We start from the raw sequence: 22,474 nt of genomic DNA on the forward strand, positions 1-22,474 counted from the left end.
TTTGCAAAACAGTATTTAAAACATTGGACTGAGACCAAATGATATGCAAAACATGCTAAAACAGTAATATCAATCCCCGAAGGATTCTACAGGTCGGCATCAGGCCCCAAACATGGCATCAAGCCCAATTAACATCAATAAGGTATGTGTCTCAATCACCAATATGTTAGAAATATCACTCGGGATGGACCAAGTCACGATCCCCAATAGCCAACGACCCCGCACTCGTCATAGAATGCGTGTCACGCCTCAATATAGCGTTACGATGTGAAAGTCCGGGGTTTCAAACCCTCAGAACAACATTTACATCTATTACTCACGTCTAGCCGGCCAAAGACTAGCTCGCAATGCCCTTTCCTCTCGAATCGACCTCCTCGCGCGTCGAATCTGGCCAAAACCACAACGACTACTTTACAATAGGCTAAGGGAATATAACCCTATCGAAAAGACTCCAAAAATATCGAAAATCACAAAATTTGCAAAACCCGAGCCCCGGGCCCACTTCTCGAAATCCAGAAAATTTTAGATCAATACGATCCTTATTTTGCCACGAGTCTATACATATCAAATTCACAAGAATCGAAGTCCATTTGACCCCTCAAATCACTAGTTTAAACTCTCTTAAGTTTCAAGCCCTAACCTCCATTTTTACCTTTAATTCCTTGGATTTTCAGTGTTAATCCATGTCTTTACACCATAATATCATAATCTAAGTCCAAAAATTCATACCTGATGAAAACCATCGAAACCCTCTTCAAAAGTCGCCCAAAACCTCCTTAGTCCGAAGTCCAAAATGTTTGTTCTCTTTCAAAATCGTGAAAACACTGTTCACTTAACACAACCCAGGTTTCGCTTCTGCAGTCACTGCTTTTGCACCCAATCCACAGCTTCTGCGGTTTAACTTAAAAGATCCAAGTCTGCTTCAGCGGTAAAATATCCGCTCCTGCGGAACCGCTTCAGCGGCCAGGCTTCCGCTTCTGCGGAACCTGCCCTGATCAACACTTCCGCTTCTGCGCTCCCATCGACCGCTTCTACGAGACCGCACCTGCGGTCCCAAAATCGCAGGTGCCAAAATACCAGATGCCAGAAAAGTTCAGCAATTCCCAAATCTAAATTTCACCCCGTTGGCCATTCGAAAGCATCCCGAGACCCCCGGGACCTCAACCAAAAAAACAGATGGGACCCAATACCTTATTCAAACTCGCTCGAACCTTCAAAACACTATAGTTAACACCAAAATCATCAAACTTCAACTGAATTTGCACACAGATCCCAAATCACCTAACTAAGCTACTGCAACTCTCGGAATTCCATTCCGACCCTCGAGTCCAAATCTCACCTATCAACCGGATATCGCCAAAATGCTAACTTCGCAAATTCAAGCCTAATTCTACAAGGGAACCTCCAAAATTACTTCCGATTGCGCTCCTAAGCCTCAAATTATCCCCAAAGCTAACCGAATTGTAGGAAATCACATCCGAGCCCTCTAACTCACAAGTCAACTTTTGGTTGACCTTTCCAAACCAACCTTCACTTAAAGAGACTAATTGCCCCATTTCCTACCAAATCCATTCCGAATCAACTCAAACTCATCAAACACATATAATGAAACATGAAGAATCAATAGACGAGGAAAACGGGACCAAAACACATGAGACAACGGGTCGGGTCGTCACAGGAGGGGACAATAAAATTAGTATGAGGGCCCTAGATGTATATATAGTAATATATACATGGTTTTTTCCGAGCCTATAGGGTGCCAGTGACCCCTCTCCTCTCAACGTGATTCCGCCCCAATGCCTTGTTTATTAAATTGTGTCGTAAAATGAAAATGCTAACATTCTTGCTCTTTGGAGATTGTAAGGTTTGAAGAGGGACTAAGGTTAGGGAACATACTTTTCAAATCAAATTAAGTTTAAATAAAAGTACTTATTAGTTAATTAACCATGGTACTAAGCAAAAGTACTTATTAGTCAATATAAATACTTTTCAAATCAAATTAAATAATTTAAGCTAAGAAGAGTCATGAGAAGATGCATAAATTTTTTGATATATGGTAATGTTGTATGTTCTTTAACTAACCTTCCATAAACCAAATAATTTCTTTGACCAACTAACCAAATTTTAAGAATTGAAATTAAAAACATTTCCTAATAGGAAATAGCATTATGGTAACTTTATCTTCAAAAAGTAATTAGCAGGTTCTTAATGAACCAAATATTACTACTATATAATATGGTGATTAGAAGCACCGTAAAGTAAATTAAAAAAAAAAGAACATTCTTCTATATAAGATGGCCAAGACTTTGCTTACTCTTTTTGTGGTAGTCACCTTATTGATTGTTTCAAGAGGTAAGTTTATCTTTGTCTCAATCATTTTCAATCACTATAAACTTACATCACATGTGATAAATATATGGTTGTTTAATTTTTGCATGAAGTATATTTTACTTGTCACATATTCATAATCTGTATAATGACTAACAATTTTGTAATTTTCAGATGGGGTGACATGTACATCATGTCAGACTATAACAGATTGTCGTTTTCTGTCTTGTTATCCTAACTGGGTAAGTTGTATCGGTGGGAACTGCATATGTAAAGGTCTCTCCTTCCTTCTCTCACATGCATCCTTTCTCTCACTCTCTTTATCTTTCGCATAACTAGTCTTTAGGCGACACACAACTTTTTACTTATCCCATATTATTATAACTAAATTTTTATATATGTCTTGGCAAGGTGCTAACGAGTTTTCTAATTTTCAGATCCGCCGCCAGGAACAATCATATGTTTTGGTACATTAGATTGTGAACGTTTTATGAAATGTAACGTTGGGTCTCCAAAATGTGTTAACCAGAAATGCATTTGTAGTAATTAACTCAAAACAAAATCTCGTTGTTTTATTGGTGGATGAATATTGTGTTCAATTCGATGATATTTACTTGAAGAAATAAATGGCAATAAAAATTTGCATTACCGGGAATCTTATTTATTTGTTATTTTAGATCTTAAGTGTGTTTTATGAATATATTGTTTCGTTGAGTTTTATGAATATTGTTATTATATTTCATCGGAGTGGCACATTTAGCGTCTCTAGCTAGAATGCAAGGTTGAAGTTTTAACATTGAATTATCACTCAATTCACATCTTCAAAAGATTATGGTCTAATTCTTGAAGGTTAGATAACCTTTTTCATCTTGGTTAATAGTCAAGAATTGATTTCTTTTGTGCATATATAACACGATTAGTTATATATTGGGTTTCACTTTCACCGAATTCTAGTGGCAAATTCACATAAACTCTTTTTGCCCACCAAATTATTGGTAGGGGAAAATTCAACATTTTTTAAAAAAATTATTACATCGGGGAAGGGAAAAGGAAATAAAAATGCTACGGTATTAGGCTTTGAACCCTCCAACTCAAAATGATGCAATACACGTATACAACGAGCTCATATTAGGATCCTTACATAAATAGCCGATCATATTTCAATAAGTTCAAAATAAAACCCTTAAGGCCAAGGGCCTTCGCCATCAAAGATAGAAAGGTTCGACCTCGTTCAAACTCAGACGGGATGTTATTTCGATAAGTTCGAAATAACACCCTTAAGGCCAAGGTCCTTCGCTATCAAAGATAGAAAGGTTCGACCTCGTTTGAACTCAGACGGGTTGTTATTTCGATAAGTTCGAAATAACACCCTTAAGGCCAAGGGGCTTCGCCATCAAAGATAGAAAGGTTCGACCTCGTTCGAACTCAGACATGCTGTTATTTCGATAAATTCGAAATAAAACCCTTAAGGCCAAGGGCCTTCACCATCAAAGAAAGAAAGGTTCGACCTCGTTCGAACTCAAACGGGATGTTATTTCGATAAGTTCGAAATAACACCCTTAAGGCCAAGGTCCTTCACTATCAAAGATAGAAAGGTTCGACCTCGTTTGAACTCAGACGGGCTGTTATTTAGATAAGTTCGAAATAACACCCTTAAGGCCAAGGGGCTTCTCCATCAAAGATAAAAAGGTTCAACCTCGTTCGAACTCAGACAGGTTGTTATTTCGGTAAGTTCGAAATAATACCCTTATGGCCAAAGGGCCTTCACCATCAAAGATAGAAAGCTTCGACCTCGTTCGAACTCAGACGGGCTGTTATTTCGATAAGTTCAAAATAACACCCTTATGGCCAAGGGCCTTCGCAATCAACGAAAGATAGGTTTGACCTCGTTCAAACTTAGACGGGTTGCTATTTCGATAAGATCTAAATAAGAACCTTAAGGCCAAGGGCCTTCGCCATCAAAGATAGAATGGTTCGACCTCGTTCGAACTAAGACGGGCTGTTATTTCGATAAGTTCGTAATAACATCCTTATGGCCAAGGGCCTTCACCATCAAAGATAGAAAGGTTTGTCCTCATTCGAACTCAGACGGGCTGATAGTTTGATAAGTTCGAAATAACACCCTTTTGGCCAAGGGCCTTCGCCATCAAAGAAAGATAGGTTCGACCTCGTTCGAACTCAAATGGGCTGTTATTTCGATAAGTTTGGAATAACACCCTTAAGGCCAAGGGCTTTCGCCATCAAAGATAGAAAAGTTTGACCTCGTTCGAACTCAGACGGGCTGTTATTTTGATACGTTTGAAATAACATCCTTAAGGCCAAAGGCCTTCCCCATCAAAGAAAGATAGGTTCAACCTCGTTCGAACTCAGACCGGCTGTTATTTCAATAAGTACGAAATAAAACCCTTAAGGACAAGGGCCTTCGCCATCAAATATAGAAAGGTTCGACCTCGTTCAAACTCAGACGGGATGTTATTTTGGTAAGTTCGAAATAAGACCCTTAAGGCTAGGGGCCTTCGCCATCAAAGATAGAAAGGTTCAATCTCGTTCAAACTCAGACGGGCTGTTATTCCAATAAATTCGAAATAACACCCATAAGGCCAAGGTCCTTCGCCATCAAAGAAAGATAGGTTCGACCTCGTTCAAACTTAGACAGGCTGTTATTTCGATAGGTTCGTAATAACACTCTTAAGGCTAAGGGACTTTGCCATCAAAGATAGAAAGGTTCGACCTAGTTTGTACTCAAATAGGCTGTTATTTTGATAAGTTCGAAATAACATCCTTAAGGACAAGGGCATTCACCATCAAATATAGAAAGGTTCGACCTCGTTCGAACTCAGACGGGCTGTAATTTCGATAAGTTGGAAATAACACCCTTAAGGCCAAGGGCCTTTGCCATAAAAGATAGAAAGATTCAACCTCGTTCGAACTCAGACTGGTTGTTATTTCGATTAGTTCAGAATAACACCCCTAAGGCCAAGGGCCTTCACCATCAAAGATAGAAAGGTTCGACCTCGTTCGAACTCAAACGGGCTGTTATTTCAATAAGTTCGAAAAAATGCACTTTAGGCCAAGGGCCTTCGCTATCAAAGATAGAAAGGTTTGACCTCATTCAAACTCAAACGGGTTGTTATTTCGATAAGTTCGAAATAACACCCTTAAGGCCAAGGGCCTTCGCCATCAAAGATATAAAGGTTCGACCTCTTTTGAACTCAGACGGGTTGTTATTTCGGTATGTTCGGAAACACCGTTAAGGCCAAGGGCCTTCGCCATCAAAGGAAGATAGGTTCGACCTCGTTCAAACTCAGACGGGCTGTTATTTCGATAGGTTTGAAATAACACCTTTAAGTCCAAGGGCCTTTGCCAAAAAAGGGGGGGGGAGAAAATCGAGACTCGCCTAACGAGCCTCCATCTTGTGACGAGATCACAGATAGCCAAAAAGAAAGTTGAAACACAAGACAAATAGTTAAAAAGAAAATTATTTATTTATGAAGTCATAGGTCCGGGCAGTCTCCGCTTACATCCGGCCCAGGCCAGTCAATTATTGTAAAAAAAGGAAACAAGAAACAAGCAAACGCCAACTGGCGAACGAAATGAAAAGAAAAACAAAGTAGCTCTTTTTTCACTCGGCGTCATCACCGCCGTCATCATCATCCTCTCCATAAAGTCCATTGTCATCACCATCCGCACCCCCATCAGCTTTGGGCGTCGCAACATCATATCCACAGTTGGCACGAGCCTTGAGAGCCTTCGATCGCGCTTCCTCATAGGCAGCCTCAGTGACGTTGCGGCTTCCCAGAAGTTCTTGAATATGTCACGCTGGGCATCGGTGTAGACCCAAAGCTGATGAGTTTAGCGGGGAACGGCAACAGATGACGATCCAACCTGGGCCCTTAGCCGCTGATTCTCCGCTTCCAAGGCCGCGACTCAATCTGCCAGAACGAAGCCTCCTGATCAATCGTGCCAATCCTTTCCTCGAGCCTTTCCTCAATAAGGGTTGCAATCGCCTTCTCTGATTCTTGCGGGGACTAGAGCACGCGAATGGTATCCTCTAGAGCCGCATCTCTTGCCAAAGCCTTAGACCAGGCTCTCTCAATGCGCTCTAAACTGGCAACCTTGCTCTCCATTACAGTCAATTTCCTCCTCCACTCGGCGCTCATCTCCTCAACTCGAACACGAATCTAATACATCTCCAACTGCATCAATCTTAACTTGCCCTGCAGGTACTCACATGCAGCAACGACCCCTTTACCCAATTCAAGCTCCTCGTCCTTGAGGTGGAGTTTCTCTTAGAGCTCGCTCTTGCTACGGATCGTCTACAACAGCTCTTGATCCCTTCTCTCTAATTCCTCACCCAGAACCGGTTACGGGGGTCTGTCCTCAGCTGTTCATGCAACTCACGACACCTGTTGCGATAGCGACGGTACTTCCTCAACATCTGTAAGAAAATCCTCAACTGGGTGTTGGACCTACGGATGCTTTCAACCTCCACCAGATACGTCTTAAAAATAAGAAAGCAATTAAACTAATACTCGTTCACACCAAGAGAAAGGCTGAAATAGGAGTAAGTGATAACATACCCACAAGCCCATAACAGCCACTTCGTCCCTCAATTCGGCATCATGGATATTCCGCATGGACTCATTATCAGCCTCCAAACACAACAAGCTAAAATGCAACACCAAGTTATGCCCCTACGCCAAAAGGTTCACATCGGAGGGAATCTCGAGAACATGAGTCGACCCCCCCACGTGGACTACCGAGTGAGTAAGGCCTTCCTCGAACATCCGGATATCATCGGGATTCAAGTCAGACTCGGACTCATACTCGTCGACCATTACACTCTTTCCCCTTTCTAACATTGAGGTGGGATGCGACCCGCCGCAGATGAAGAAGGCACGCTCGAGGTCACAACGGCGGCACTAGGGGTCTGGCTCTCTACTCCGGCAGGGCGTGTTGCATCACCAGCAACGGGAATTCCAGGTTGCGTTGTTGTAACAACCAAATTTTTTGAGCTCTGACTGCCAGCACCAACTTTGACAACTCGCTCCACCACTGTAGTGGACGCTACAACAACACCTTCCTCTAGGCCCACCGGGGGAGAATCCAGGTTAATCACTGTCGGAGGCACCATCTCGAACTCCACCCGCCGTCTCTTCGACGGTATTTCCTCCCCAGTTGATGGTGATTCATTCTTAGGGCAGATGGCACTAGATGGGGCCTATTCCTGAGAGGTGGCCCGGGCCGGAGTGACCAAGGCCACAGATTCGACCGATGCAGCCCTCGACGATGGACGTGTAGTAGGCACCGCGACAAGACGGGCAGATGCGGACAATGGGCGTGTAGTAGGCACCCAACATCATTCAAGCCTTGCGGACAATGGGCTCACATGGGTTAGGATAAAAAGCATCGCTGTTATATGGGCTCAAAAATTCTTGGCTAACCCTATCAATTCACGGGATAGGTTGGACGGGCCCAGCAGGCCAAGCCTATATTGACGACTCTACGTTATATCAACAAATACTCGCCAACAATGATGTTGTTTATTATCACTTTAGAAAGAATTTTCGTTAGTAAGTGAACCAACCAATCAAAATTGAATGCTTAATTATATTATTTTTTGGTTTGCGCTTTATGTGTCCGCTTCCTTCATACTATTAGTTTCTTATAGCTACTTTGCATATTGAATTAAGGTGTTGGAGTATTGGCTTTCCTAAATATATAAATAGTGATATCGTCTAACGTGGTAGAGGATAGAGTGAAATCAGAGGCGGACCCAGGATTTAAACACTGCGGGAGCACCATCATCTTTAATATTAGTTGCAATAACATTTGGCGTGCAACCCTTTAAAAATTTAGTGATTACGAGTCCATGGTAGAAAGTATGTTCAAAAATTTAAAAAACTTAAACAAAATCAAGACTAATAAAAGTCTGTAAATAGTCAAAAAAGTCTCAATCGACATCGCAGAGTCAATGGATACCTGCTACTTTGCCGAAGTAAAAGTTGAAGGGAGAAGGGTTTTAGTTGTCTTTGTTTTTTCTAAAAGAAATAATAATAAAAATTTGGTTAGAGAAAAAGATTATTGACTAATGGAACTAGTTAATGAAATATTTTATTCCCCTTCCTATTGTCTTTTTCATTATTTTTATGTCTCTTTATTAACTTTTCTACGTCTAGAAAGTTGTATCTCCAATAGAGGTTTTGCTATTTTGGGTAGAAGATCATGAAGAGAAGTTGAGTTTTGGAGAGTTAGATGGAGAGCTTTTAAAAGAAAAAATTAAACCGAGTGACTTTTATGTACTAGTACTAAATTAATATTTGAATTTAAAAAGAAATAAACCAAGTTGACTACTAAATATGGAGTACTAAATTGTCGTTCAATTAAAAAAGGAAAGAAGAAAGAAAAAGTGAAGTAATGTTGGTGTTGGGTCTCGACCTTGATCTAGCAGTGAAGAAAAGGAACTTAAACAGCCCATTGAGCTAGTGCAACCATGGGTCGTTTTTCTCATTGGGTGGGTGGGTGGGGTGGGGGGTGTCACGACCCCAACCCGGTCATGGTGGCACCCGACACACTACTAGGCATATATATATATGGTTTTTCCCGAGCCTATAGAGTGCCAGTGATCCCTCACCTCTGCACGTGAGTCCGCCCCAATGCCTTGTTTATTGAATTGTGTCGTAAAATGAAAATGCTAACATTCTTGCTCTTTGGATATTGTAGGATTTGGAGAGGGCCTAAGGTGAGGGAACATACTTTTCAAATCAAATTAAACAATTTAAATTTTAGAAGTTAAATAAACGTACTTATTAGTTAATTAACCATGCTACTAAGCAAAAGTACTTATTAGTCAATATATATACTTTTCAAATCAAATTAAATAATTTAATCTTAGGAGAGTCATGAGAAGATGCATAAAATCTTTGATATATGGTAATGTTGTATGTTCCTTAACTAACCTTCCATAAACCAAATAATTTCTTTGATCAGCTAACCAAATTTTAAGAATTGAAATTAAAAACATTTCCTAATTGGCATTATGGTAACTTTATCTTCAAAAAGTAATTAGCAGGTTCTTAATGAACCAAATATTACTACTATATAATATGGTGATCAGAAGCACTGTAAAGTAAATTAAAAAAAAAAGAACATTCTTCTACATAAGATGGCCAAGACTTTGCAGACTCTTTTTGTGGTAGTCACCTTATTGATTGTTTCAAGAGGTAAGTTTATCTTTGTCTCAATCATTTTCAATCACTTATAAACTTACATTACATGTGATAAATATATGGTTGTTTAATTTTTGCATGAATCATATTTTACTTGTCACATATTCGTAATCTGTATAATGACTAACAATTTTGTGATTTTCAGATGGGGTGACATGTACATCATGTCAGACTATAACAGATTGTCGTTTTCTGTCTTGTTATCCTAACTGGGTAAGTTGTATCGGTGGGAACTGCATATGTAAAGGTCTCTCCTTCCTTCTCTCACATGCATCATTTCTCTCACTCTATTTATCTTTCTCATAACTAGTCTTTAGGCGACACACAACTTTTTACTTGTCCCATATTATTATAACTAAATTTTATATATGTCTTGGCAAGGTGCTAACGAATTTTCTAATTTTCAGATCCGCCGCCAGGAACGATCATATGTTTTGGTACATTAGATTGTGAACGTTTTATGAAATGTAACGTTGGGTCTCCAAAATGTGTTAACCAGAAATGCATTTGTAGTAATTAACTCAAGACAAAATCTCGTTGTTTTATTGGTGGATGAATATTGTGTTCAATTCGATGATGTTTACTTGAAGAAATAAATGGCAATAAAAATTTGCATTACCGGGAATCTTATTTATTTGCTATTTTAGATCTTAAGTGTGTTTTATGAATATATTGTTTCGTTGTGTTTTATGAATATTGTTATTATATTTCATCGGAGTGGCACATTTGGCGTCTCTAGCTAGAATGCAAGGTTGAAGTTTTAACATTGAATTATCACTTAATTCACATCTTCAAAAGATTATGGTCTAATTCAGATCTATTTTAAAAATTTGTAATACCGTAAGATACAACTTGGTTACTATTATTTAATCGAGTGGGTTTTATATGTAATGTTCAAATTTACAAAATATTTTTTATAACCCCGCAAAAAAAAAACTTATTTACTTCAGATTGGCGTTATTAGTATCAAAGGACAATATAAGATAATATTTTATTGGTAAGAGATTACATGAATAAGTCAAAAGTATAACAAAAATAGACATGATTCCATGGCTTACTAATATTAGTGCCGTACAATTCTTGAAGGTTAGATAACCTTTTTCATCTTGGTTAATAGTCAAGAATTGATTTCTTTTGTGCATATATAACACGATTAGCTATATATTGGGTTTCTTTTTCACCGAATTCTAGTGGCAAATTCACATAAACTCTTCTTGCCCACCAAATTATTGGTAGGGGCAAATTCAACATTTTTTAAAAAAATTATTACATCGGGGAAGGGAAAAGTTAATAAAAATGCTACCGTATTAGGCTTTGAACCCTCCAACTCAAAATGATGCAATACAAGTATACAACGAGCTCATATTAGGATCTTACACAAATAGCCGATCATATTCATTATTTACTTTTTCTAGTCATATATTAGATTATACATTGGTTAAACACAATTATACATAAATAATATTTAAATTATGCATAAATTATACTTTCATCAACTATTTCTAGTTTAAACGAATGGATAGGTGGTTATTTGGGTTAATTCTTTAGCGGTGATTTACAAGAACGACTCTATAAGGTCTGGTCCTTAAATAATAGTCTCGTTTCTTAATGTGTTAAGAAATGATCTTCGAACTCACATACACTTACGCATAATATGAGCGACAGTCTTTCTACCAGATTGGTTTTTATGCTATATTAATTCGACCTATATTGTTAAATTGTTTACAAATTTTATTCGATTTGCATGACTTTGTGATTGTTCATTTGTTCACCAAACTCTACGTACCATATTACTGGCTTTCTTCTTGGATAACTCACAAACTCTACTTGATTAGAACGACAGCTTGTTCAATCATTCATCAAAACTTTATCGTATTGGCGTGACTTTGTGTTATCTATATTCGGCGTATCTGTTAAATTGTTCACAAATTTTACCTAAATGGCATAATTTATCTGAAATGATCTTGTATTGGTCAAAAATCTGACCACCTCGACCGGGGTGGTCACGACCCCATCTTTATTATCTTACAAAAGAAGTCGATGAAGTCGACTTTATACCATCATTAATACATTCGACATAGCGACGAGAGCAAGGCCTATCCACGACCAGGAAGCTTCTTCAACCCAGTCATGCCAAGTCGTGGCCAAGGCAAGAAGGTTTTCGACTATATATACCATCACAAGAGAACCCGGAAGGGGGCTCTTCCTCTCTAGCACTCTGACAGGTCGAGAGAATGAACAGAACTCCACTTTCTAAGAAAAGAAGAAATAGAGTTCTTCGCCTATCGAAGAAAAAGGGGGAGCTCCATCTTTGTATCTAAAAGGAGGGCAAAACAATTGTAATTCTCCTTCCCCCTCCAAGGACAGGGAAGGAAGAACTCTATCATAAATAAGATCTTTTGATATTTTGTTTGTCTAATATGCAATTGCAACTACTTTGTCTTTCGATCCGGTATTAATTAAGATTGACTATGATTTACCCCTTCATCTTTGGTTGATTTGCTCAATAAGGGATAAAAATCTTTTGAGTCAAATAATTTGGCACCGTCTGTGGGAATTTCCTAGTGAAAACACCTAGAGTTTCTCGGATCGAAGATAAAGAAACACGAGAAGAGAATCCAACTCAGACCAGATTTGAGGGCAACGCATTGAGGAAAGAAGAACCGAACGGGTTAGCAAGGTCTAGAATTCCCTGTCCTACCGGTTCCGAACACCCTGAACAAGGAAAAGGTGCTACAATCTATCCTCCCCTTCTCTTAAAACCGCCAGGCAGAGGCAAGGAAAATCTCATCCTCATCCCTCGCACTTCGCTAAATCGGGAATCAACGCAGGGGTATCTAGACTGACAAACCGAAAATCATCTCAGCATAGTCGAAACCCTCCCGGTTGGCGGCCTCTTCAAATTAAACGGCCAAAGTCAAGCGAGAAACTGCAACACGCGTACAACGCGAGCCTGTGCGAAATATTGGCACCTCGTGCCCGTGGCATTGAACCATCGATGCGAGCAACGCCAACAAAACTAGGACTTCCACCAAGGGCCTTTGCCATCAAAGAAAGATAGATTCAATCTCGTTCAAATTCGAACGGCCTGTTATTTCGATAAGTTCGAAATAACTCTCATAAGGCCAAGGGCCTTCGCCATCAAAGATAGGTTCGACCTCGTTCGAACTCAAACGGGCTATTATTTCGATAAGTTCGAAATAACACCCCTATGGCCAAAGGCCTTCACCATCAAAGATATAAAGGTTTGACCTCGTTCGAACTCAGATGGGTTGTTATTTCGATAAGTTCTAAATAACACCCTTATGACCAAAGGCCTTCGCCATCATAGAAAGATAGGTTCGACCTCGTTCAAACTCAAACGGGCTGTTATTTCGATAAGTCTAGAATAACACCCTTAAGGCCACGGGACTTCGCCATCAAAGATAGAAAGGTTCGACCTCGTTCGAACCCAAACGGGTTGTTATTTTGATAAGTTCGAAATAACACCCTAAAGGACAAGGGCCTTTGCCATCAAAGAAAGAGAGGTTCGACCTCGTTCGAACTCAGACGGGCTGCTATTTAAATAAGTTCAAAAAGAAACCCTTAAGGCCAAGGGCCTACGCTATCAAAGATAGAAAGTTTCGACCTCGTTCGAACTCAGACGGGATGTTATTTCGATAAGTTCGAAATAACACCCTTAAGGCCAAGGTCCTTCGCCATCAAAGATAGAAAGGTTCGACCTCGTTTGAACTCAGACGGGCTGTTATTTCGATAAGTTCGAAATAACACCCTTAAGGCCAAGGGGCTTCGTCATCAAAGATAAAAAGGTTCAACTTCGTTCGAACTCAGCCAGGCTGTTATTTCGATAAGTTTGAAATAATACCCTTATGGCCAAAGGGCCTTCGCCATCAAAGATAGAAAGGTTCGACCTCGTTCGAACTCAGACGGGCTGTTATTTCGATAAGTTCGAAATAACACCCTTATGGCCAAGGGCCTTCGCAATCAACGAAAGATAGGTTCGACCTTGTTCGAACTTAGATGGGCTGTTATTTTGATAAGTTCGAAATAACACCCTTAAGGCCTAGGGGCTTTGCCATCAAAGATAGAATGGTTCGACCTCGTTCGAACTAAGACGGGCTGTTATTTCGATAAGTTCGTAATAACACCCTTATGGCCAAGGGCCTTCACCATCAAAGATAAAAAGGTTTGACCTCGTTCAAAGTCAGACGGGTTGTAATTTCGAGAAGTTCGAAATAACACCCTTATGGCCAAGGGCCTTCTCCATCAAAGAAATATAGGTTCGACCTCGTTCGAACTCAAACGGGCTGTTATTTCAATAAGTTCGAAATAACACCCTTAAGGCCAAGGGCGTTCGCCATCAAATATAGAAAGGTTTGAACTCATTCGAACTCAGACGGGCTGTTATTTTTATACGTTCGAAATAACACCCTTAAGGCCAAAGGCCTTCCCCATCAAAGAAAGATAGGTTCGACCTCGTTCGAACTCAGGCGGGTTGTTATTTCAATAAGTTCGAAATAAAACCCTTAAGGCCAAGTGCCTTCGCCATCAAATATAGAAAGGTTTGACCTCGTTCGAACTCAGACGGGATGTTATTTCGATAAGTTCAAAATAACACCCTTAAGGCCAAAGGCCTTCGCCATCAAATATAGAAAGGTTCGACCTCGTTCAAACTCAGACGAGCTGTTATTTCGATAAATTTGAAATAAGACCCATAAGGCCAAGGGCCTTCGCCATCAAAGAAAGATTGGTTCGACCTCGTTCAAACTTAGATGGGCTGTTATTTCGATAGGTTCGTAATAACACTCTTAAGGACACGGGCCTTCGCCATCAAAGATAGAAATGTTCGACCTTGTTCGAACTCAAACGGGATGTTATTTTGATAAGTTCGAAATAACAACCTTAAGGCCAAGGGTCTTCGCCATCAAAGAAAGAGAGGTTCGACCTCGTTCGAACTCAGATGGGCTGTTATTTCAATAAGGTCAAAATAAAACCCTTAAGGCCAAGAGCCTTCTCCATCAAAGATAGAAAGGTTAGACCTCGTTAGAACTCAGGCGAGATGTTATTTCGATAAGTTCGAAATAACACCCTTAAGGCCAAGGTCCTTCGCTATCAAAGATAGAAAGGTTCGACCTCATTTGAACTCAGACGGGCTGTTATTTCGAAATGATCGAAATAACACCCTTAAGGCCAAGGGACTTTGCCATCAAAAATAGAAAGGTTCGACCTCGTTCAAACTCAGATAGGCTATTATTTCGATAAGTTCGAAATAATACCCTTATGGCCAAAGGGCCTTCGCCATCAAAGATAGAAAGGTTTGACCTCGTTCGAACTCAGACGGGCTGTTATTTCGATAAGTTCAAAATAACACCCTTATGGCCAAGGGCCTTCGCAATCAATGAAAGATAGGTTTGATCTCGTTCGAACTTAGATAGGCTGTTATTTCGATAAGTTCGGAATAAGACCCTTAAGGCCAAGGGCCTTCACCATCAAAGATAGAATGGTTCGACCTCGTTCGAACTAAGACGGACTGTTATTTTGATAAGTTCGTAATAACACCCTTATGGACAAGGGCCTTCGCCATCAAAGATAGAAAGGTTTGACCTCGTTCGAACTCAGACGGGCTGTAATTTTGAGAAGTTCGAAATAACACCCTTATGGCCAAGGGCCTTCGCCAGCAAAGAAAGATAGGTTCGACCTCGTTCGAACTCAAACGGGATGTTATTTCGATAAGTTTGGAATAACACCCTTAAGGCCAAGGGCGTTTGCCATCAAAGATAGAAAGGTTTGACCTTGTTTGTTTTGATACCTTAAGCAGGTTTGACCCCGAGGTACATGACTCGAGATAATCCACGGAATGAGTCTCAATCCAAAATAAAGAAAAGAAGAAGAAGAACAAAAAGAAATGAGCTCAAATACTGATGCAAATAAAGGTGCGGATTGCTCAAAATCTGATTGAAGTCACAAGCTCCGATGATCCTATTTTGACTCAATGCTGCAGAAATAAACAAGCACCTACAACTTGCGAGCATCAAGATTCAGATCGAAGTCTACAACAAAATCAGCTAAAACTCAAGATCAAGTTTCAATTGAATTATAGATAGGAATCTTGTAACTCATAGTTGATAGGCATAGCTAGCTTAGCTTTGATTTTCCTTTTTTGGTGTAATAAGGAGTTCAGCAAGCAGTAGCAGCAGAAACAACAATGAAATCACAGCTCTTGGTAGTCCCAGCTACCGACACTCCAGAACTACACTGACATGATTCCTTTATAGCCAAGGATATGTAGGCAACCTTTGAAGCAAGGTTCGGTCAGACGGTTTTCAAAATACTTCTCATGGAATACTAAGCATGCAAAAATCTCATGGTTGCTTATCTATCTTTGCCCGAAAACCCTTCGTGTCTTCGAGCAAAGAGGGGCAGCTGTGAGCACGTGATTTTTGTCACGCTTAAATTACTACTATAAATACCTTAGAATTAGAATTTTTCTTTATTATTTGAATTTTTCAGGAAATAATTGCATGATTTCGTATCTTGTTCATATTTTTTGTGTGCATTTTTAGGTGCCATAATTCATAAATAATACAAAATTAGTGTGCATTTCAATATTACAAAAAAACAAAGAAAATACCAAAAATAGTTCCTTGCATTTCTACTTTTAATTTTTTAAAATTCACCTTAAGTTTTCTTTAAGTTAGGAGTTAGTTAATTTTGGAATATTAATTAGTATAATTTTCGATTTAATTTGGGTGTTTTAGTTCTTGATCTTATATTCGATAAAATCAGAAATAATAATAATAATAATAATAATAATAATAATAAGCAAGCACAAACACTAAAATACAAAGGAAAAGAAAAGGAGAAAAAATAAAATGAAATAAAAGCAAGGGTGACAAATATTTGGGCCAATTTCGTGCAGCCCAAACCAAAATAAAAAAAAAATTGTCCAAAATGGCCCAACTTGTCAGCCCTTACCCGGTCCAAATAACACACCTCCCAGACCTTCAAAACGACGTCGTTTTGACGCCTTTCAATCGAGCCCTTCATCTTCTCCAATCCAACGATTGTGATTCAATTGTGGTAATTAAATAAAAATGTCTGAAATATATTTTAATTGTAGAGACATTTTGCTTCTTCCTCGTACCTCTGCAGCCTCGCCGTCCTCCGCCGGCCGGAAATCGTCTCCGCCGGCGGCGATGCCCCAAATCCACCCAAAATTACATCACAGGTGCTCCTCCGCCCCCTCTCCCCATATCTGGCCTTAGTTTTTTCCAAATCCTAACCAAAACTCTCGAATTTCATATCGAAAGTCCGGCCAAAAACGCAAAATAATCCAATCTCAACCAAATTAACACTGTTTGTTCTCCTCACTCTCCTCTTTACGAATCCGTAGCCCTTGACCCTCGAATCATCTGGGAAGTTCGCGAATATTGGATTAAAGGCCGCCCCAAAACTCTAGTTTCGTGAATCGGGGTTTCTGTCGATGGCTTGACCATTATAAGGTTTAGCCGTGTATTTTCTCGTGGAAAACACACGGTTAAACACTAATATTGGTCAAGCAACTTCAAGCCAAGTCGTCTAAGGTCAGTTTCAATTTAATGCATTATGGCCGAAATTAGTAAGTTTCTCGATTTCTTTCTTCCTTTTCTTATATAATCATTTGTTTTGTTCCAATTTTGATTTGAATTTCAGTAATTGTTCCATGTTAGTCTAATTTTGATTTGTTCTTGTTCTGTTTTCTTTAGTAATTGTGATGATTAAGGTTTTCGATTTAGTTTTGATTGTAAATTGTTTCTGAATTTCAGTAAGTTCAATATTTTTGTTTTGATAGATTTTATTCTAGTCTTGATTTGATTTTGTTTAGGTTTAGTTTTGATTTTGATTGGTTAAACATTGGTTGAATTTCCTATTAGCTTTTATTTCTCAGTTAGTCTATTTGGTGTTTCAAATCTGTTTTGGGTGTTGTTTGATTTTGTTTGAATGAATTAATACTTCTGTTAGTTTATTTAGTTTAGTTTTACTTGTTCATTCAATTTAGTGCTCATTTGCAATTCAATTAGGCTTAAGGTTTGGATATAGCTGAATAATTTAGCCTTCAATTAACCTTGGTTGATTTTTAACTAAGGCAAAAGGGGTTTGGGTTGTTTAGTAATTTCAGAGAGTGGTCAAGGGTAGTTTGGGCATGGGAAAGGGCTGGTTTGTTAAGAATTAGTAATTTTAGAACCCAAATAAGGGTAGTATAGGTATTCCATAGGTAGAAGAACACCCTAGGGCCTTGTAGAAAGGGGCCTTAGTGTAAGTTTCTGCATTTTCAGAGCAGTAACTTGGGCAACAAGCCACAAATTCAGGGATTAATCACCAATTCTGAAAATAAAAAGGGGGGAAAATGTTTGAGAGTTTCCAGAACATTCTGCCCTTTTATTGCCTATAAAAGGCAGCCCCAATGCCTTCATTTACAAGTTTACACACCCCTGAAAATTCCCAAAAGTTTGGAAGCTCAAAAATTTCCCCCCAAAAGGGCCCTCTCAACAAGTCTAAGCAGAATTCAAATTTCAACCTAGATCTGATTTCTAATAGTTCAAACTCTCTTTTAGATTTCAAATTTCCAAAATCTCAAAAAAGAAACAAAAACAAAAACAGAAAATATGAGAAAATTGCAAAAAGAAATGCACTATTACATTGGTTTTTGATTTAGTTTTGTTCGATTTTCTTCTCTTTTGATTATTGGAGTTTCTGGATCATGCTGGTTTGGTATTGAGCAGTTTTGGTTTAAGTAAACTGGGTTTTGTTTGAGTTTGGTGTTTGCTGAGTATTTCTGGATGCCTTTTGAGTTTACTGGTTTGCTGTGGTGCTGTTTTGGTCAATCCCTCTGTCCTATTTGATATTTGGACTACTGCTCTGCTTTCTGGGTTAAAATTGTTGTGTTGTTGCTGGAAATTCTCAATCGTTGCTGCTGCTGCTAACTTCTCCTCTTCTTGTTGCATTCTAATTCCCAGGTACTTGGCTCGACTATGAATGACGTTTGTGATCTCAAGCTTAATATAGCCAATTGAAAAGAAATTGAAGTGCCAGTTGTCTATTTGTTTCAGTTTGCATACAGTTTCATATTTGTGTTCATGTGAAATTTTATAATGTGTATATCAATTAGGACTGTCTGATTAAGATTACTTCTCCTGCCATGGACTGTTGAAATTTGTACTCAAATCAGATCTCTTAGGGCTGTTAATTGATGTTTGTTATTCGTGGACACAGCGTGGTCTAATGTTTGGTTTTCATGGTAATACTGGGTAAGCATATGGAATCAGAATGAGGTTGAGTTTGCAATCAATTTAGAAGTATGCTCTACTGTAAATATGAATAAATACTTATGTGCTAATTTGAGTATTAGCTAAAAACAAGTCACAAATGAGCATGTGAATCTCTTAGCCGGTTTGGATTCAGTGTCGCCTTATGATCTTCATGAAATTAGCTATAAACAGGTTTAGTTAGAACTCTTTTAGTATATCTGGTTTCTGTCAATGGATTCTACTTCACATTGTCACTATTAAAAATGCATGAGGTAGATTCAATTGGTTAATTGAAATGAAACAAACAAAAACAAAGTAGCTGCTCATGTAATAAGCTGAACTGGGCAGGCCACCAATACAATAAGTTTGGGCCTGTTTCCGTTGAACATGGCCCATGTCTGGGTTTATTTTCTCTCTACGCAATCACAAGCAAAATGGCATAGGGCCGGTATTAAAGCCCAAATGCTGAAGCTTCAATGAAGTCATAGACTTAATTTTAATCCTTATTTGGAAATGAAGTAACTCCTAAATAATAATGATTAATTAGGATTTTTATTTTATTAGAGACAAATAATTTAGAAAAATCATAGTTTACTTTAGAGTGTACCTTTAAATAAGCCATGAGACGAGCCTCGCCTAATAAAATAAAGAAATTGCGGGGCCCTCGGTAATTGGTTATAATAGATAAGTAGAATTCGGGATAGGCCGTTTAGTGAATTTCACGGCCTTCCCCAAAGACAATAACGTGTTAGACTCTTTAAGCGCGATTTTAATCAAATTACATTCCTAAACTCGGGTGCACATTTATGTGACCCAAATCCAAATCTCAACGGATGTCGAAATGTGTCAATAACCACGGGTGCATTGATGTGATGTGGTTCGAGACGCGTTTTCACGACGTTGCAATTCTTTTAAAAAATAGTGATAAAAGCGGTTTAAAGTTAATAAAAGCACATAAAGTTGACATGTATTAAAATCGAACTCTTAACCATTTACAACAATTTAAGCGACCGTGCTAGAACTACGGGATCCGGGGGTGCCTAACACCTTCCCTCGGGTCAACAAAATTCCTTGCTTAGAATTTCTGGTTCGCAGACTCCAATTGGAAGTCGACAATTTTCCTCGGTTCGGGATTCAAGATAAACCGGTGACTTGGGACACCAAAAGTCAAACCTTTCCCAAGTGGCGACTCTAAATAAATAAATAATTCCGCTCCGAATAATGTCACTTTAAATGAAAAAACTCCCTTATACATTATCCTCCGGGGTAGGTGTGTAAAAAGGAGGTGTGACAATTTGTGGTTGGTTGCTTGGATTTTGTTTGGTTTTAAAAACTCCCTGAACAATTGGACTGGTTCTGGCTGTTGTGAGCTCTCATTACTTGCTGCTGACCTTCTCTTCCTCTGTTGTTATTCAAAAAACCAGGTACTCATTCCTATCCTGATTGTGTTGGTGCTGATTTGACGTGGACATGCAATAAAATGGATCTCTCATTTGCTCCTGAAAGTTATGCCTGTCGATCTGTGCTGTTTAGTTTACTTGTTTAGTGTAATTTGAACTTTGATGTTTATACACATGAATTTGACTGTATGATTGGGACTGTTGGAACTACTAATTCGTAGAATTCATTCGGTAGTATTATGGGCTAGTGTAGTGTTATACTCAATCAGATTTCGTTGTTACTGAGATTAGATTTATTCTAGATTGTATAGACTGTTTTGTTCTCAGCCATCTAATGATAACAAGTTCAATGTGCTTGAGAATGATGGTTTAATTTCAATTTGGTTAATAAGTTCAATAGGTTCGAATAGTTCAAACGAGAATCAGTATGTTAGTTCAATATGGTTAAGTAATCAGCAGGTCTGTCTTTAATTTGAAGTTTGGCTTAGTTTAATATATCATTAAGTCAGTAACGGAATACTTCATTAAGATTTGGTAATCATTTTTTGGTTTATTTGAATAGCAAAGGGTCTTTAAGCTTAGTTCATCACAAATTAAGGGCCCACTGTATAAATGTTACTGATTGTCTCTCAATTATTAGCACTTTGACTTGATTCCTGTAAGAACGATTTCTAAAGTTGTGTTGCCTTGGGTAGATTAGTGAAAGTGGAATCCCACATTTGGCTTTGATGTCTGCAGCCTCCAAATGTACTTGGGCCGTGAACTTTGGCCCAAATAAGGCCTGACACTCAATTGCAGGCGCAAGGGTTCGAACCCAAGCCCTTTGTGAAGAATGGCACGTGTATGCCTTTCAACGTACATTTCCGTCTGGGCCTCAAATCAACTGTTACGAAGGCCCAAGATTTGGGCTAATGCCTATTTTACCTCGATCTAATAACAAATTATTTAGGACTTTTTCCTGTTGTTTTTTTTAGAGACAAAATAAATAGAAAAATCGTAGTCACTTCAGGATTGGCCTTTAAATAAAAATGTTGAGACGGGCCTCGCCAAATAAAATACAAATTGCGGGGCCCTCAATAAATGGTTATAATGAAATACTTAGAATTCGGGATGAGCGTTTAGCGAATTTCACGGCCTTCCCTAAAGATAATAACGCGTTAGACACTTTGGACGCGCTTTTAATAAAATTACATTCCTAAACTGGGGTGCACATTTATGTGACCCAAATCCAAATCTCAACGAAGTCGAAATGTGTCAACAACTACGGGTGCATTGATGTGACATGGCTCAAGACACGTTTTCATGACGTTGCAATTCTCGTTAAAAAATAATAATAAAAGCGGTTCGAAATTATAAAGGCACATAAGCTAAAACATGTTTTTGAAATCAGATAAAATCAAATACAATAGTTAAGCAACCGTGCTAGAACCACGGAACCCGGGAATGCCTAACACCTTCTCCGGGTTAACAGAATTCCTTACTCGAATTTCTGGTTCGCAGACTGTTAGCAGAGTCATAAATTTCCTCGGTTCGGGATTCAACCGGTGACTTGGGACACCATTAAACTCCCAAGTGGCGACTCTGAATTCTTATTAATTATTCCGTTCTGATTGTCCTTTAATTCGAAAAACTCCTTTATGCTCTTGCAGGGTGTAGTGAAAAAGGAGGTGTGACGGGCCAGTCAATTAATGTAAAAAAAGTAAACAAGAAACAAACCAACACCAACCGACGAACGAAATGAAAAGAAAAACAAAGTAGCTCTTTTTTCACTCGGCGTCATCACCACCGTCATCATCATCCTCTCCATAAAGTCCATCGTCATCACCATCTGCACCCCCATCAGCTTTGGGTGTCGCAACATCATATCCATAGTTGGCACGAGCCTCGAGAGCCTTCGCTCGCGCTTCCTCATAGGCAGCCTCAGTAACGTTGCGGCTTCCCACAAGTTCTTGAATATGTCCCGCTGGGCTTCGGCGTAGACCCAAAGCTGATGAGTTTGACGGGGAACGACAGCATAGGACGATCCAGCCTGGGCCCTCAGCCACTGATTCTCCGCCTCCAAGGCCGCGACTCGATCTGAGAACTGAAGCCTCCCGATCAATCGTGCCAATCCTCTCCTCGAGCCTTTCCTCCATAAGGGTCGCAGTCGCCCTCTCTGATTCTTGCTGGGACTGGAGCACGCGAATGGTATCCTCTAGAGACGCCTCTTTTGCCAAAGCCTCAGACCAAG

At 39.2% G+C, this 22,474-nt stretch overlaps 3 long non-coding RNA genes across 3 annotated transcripts; all 3 read left to right on the forward strand.

Annotated features, from left to right (window-relative positions):
• The first annotated feature begins 2,274 nt into the window (after nucleotides 1–2,274).
• LOC142174663 (uncharacterized) lies at nucleotides 2,275–2,946 on the forward strand. The gene is made up of 3 exons (XR_012703605.1): nucleotides 2,275–2,352; nucleotides 2,503–2,604; nucleotides 2,766–2,946. It is a non-coding gene; the product is annotated as an uncharacterized LOC142174663 (long non-coding RNA).
• Nucleotides 2,947–9,470: 6,524 nt separating this feature from the next.
• Nucleotides 9,471–10,172, forward strand: LOC142174659 (uncharacterized). Its single transcript, XR_012703597.1, has 3 exons — nucleotides 9,471–9,551; nucleotides 9,703–9,804; nucleotides 9,965–10,172. It is a non-coding gene; the product is annotated as an uncharacterized LOC142174659 (long non-coding RNA).
• Nucleotides 10,173–16,651: 6,479 nt separating this feature from the next.
• Nucleotides 16,652–18,806, forward strand: LOC107771241 (uncharacterized). Its single transcript, XR_001644782.2, has 2 exons — nucleotides 16,652–17,140; nucleotides 18,554–18,806. It is a non-coding gene; the product is annotated as an uncharacterized LOC107771241 (long non-coding RNA).
• Nucleotides 18,807–22,474: the final 3,668 nt, after the last annotated feature.

This window comes from Nicotiana tabacum, chromosome 20 (genome assembly GCF_000715075.1).
Source record: "Nicotiana tabacum cultivar K326 chromosome 20, ASM71507v2, whole genome shotgun sequence".
NCBI classification, from domain to species: domain Eukaryota; kingdom Viridiplantae; phylum Streptophyta; class Magnoliopsida; order Solanales; family Solanaceae; genus Nicotiana; species Nicotiana tabacum.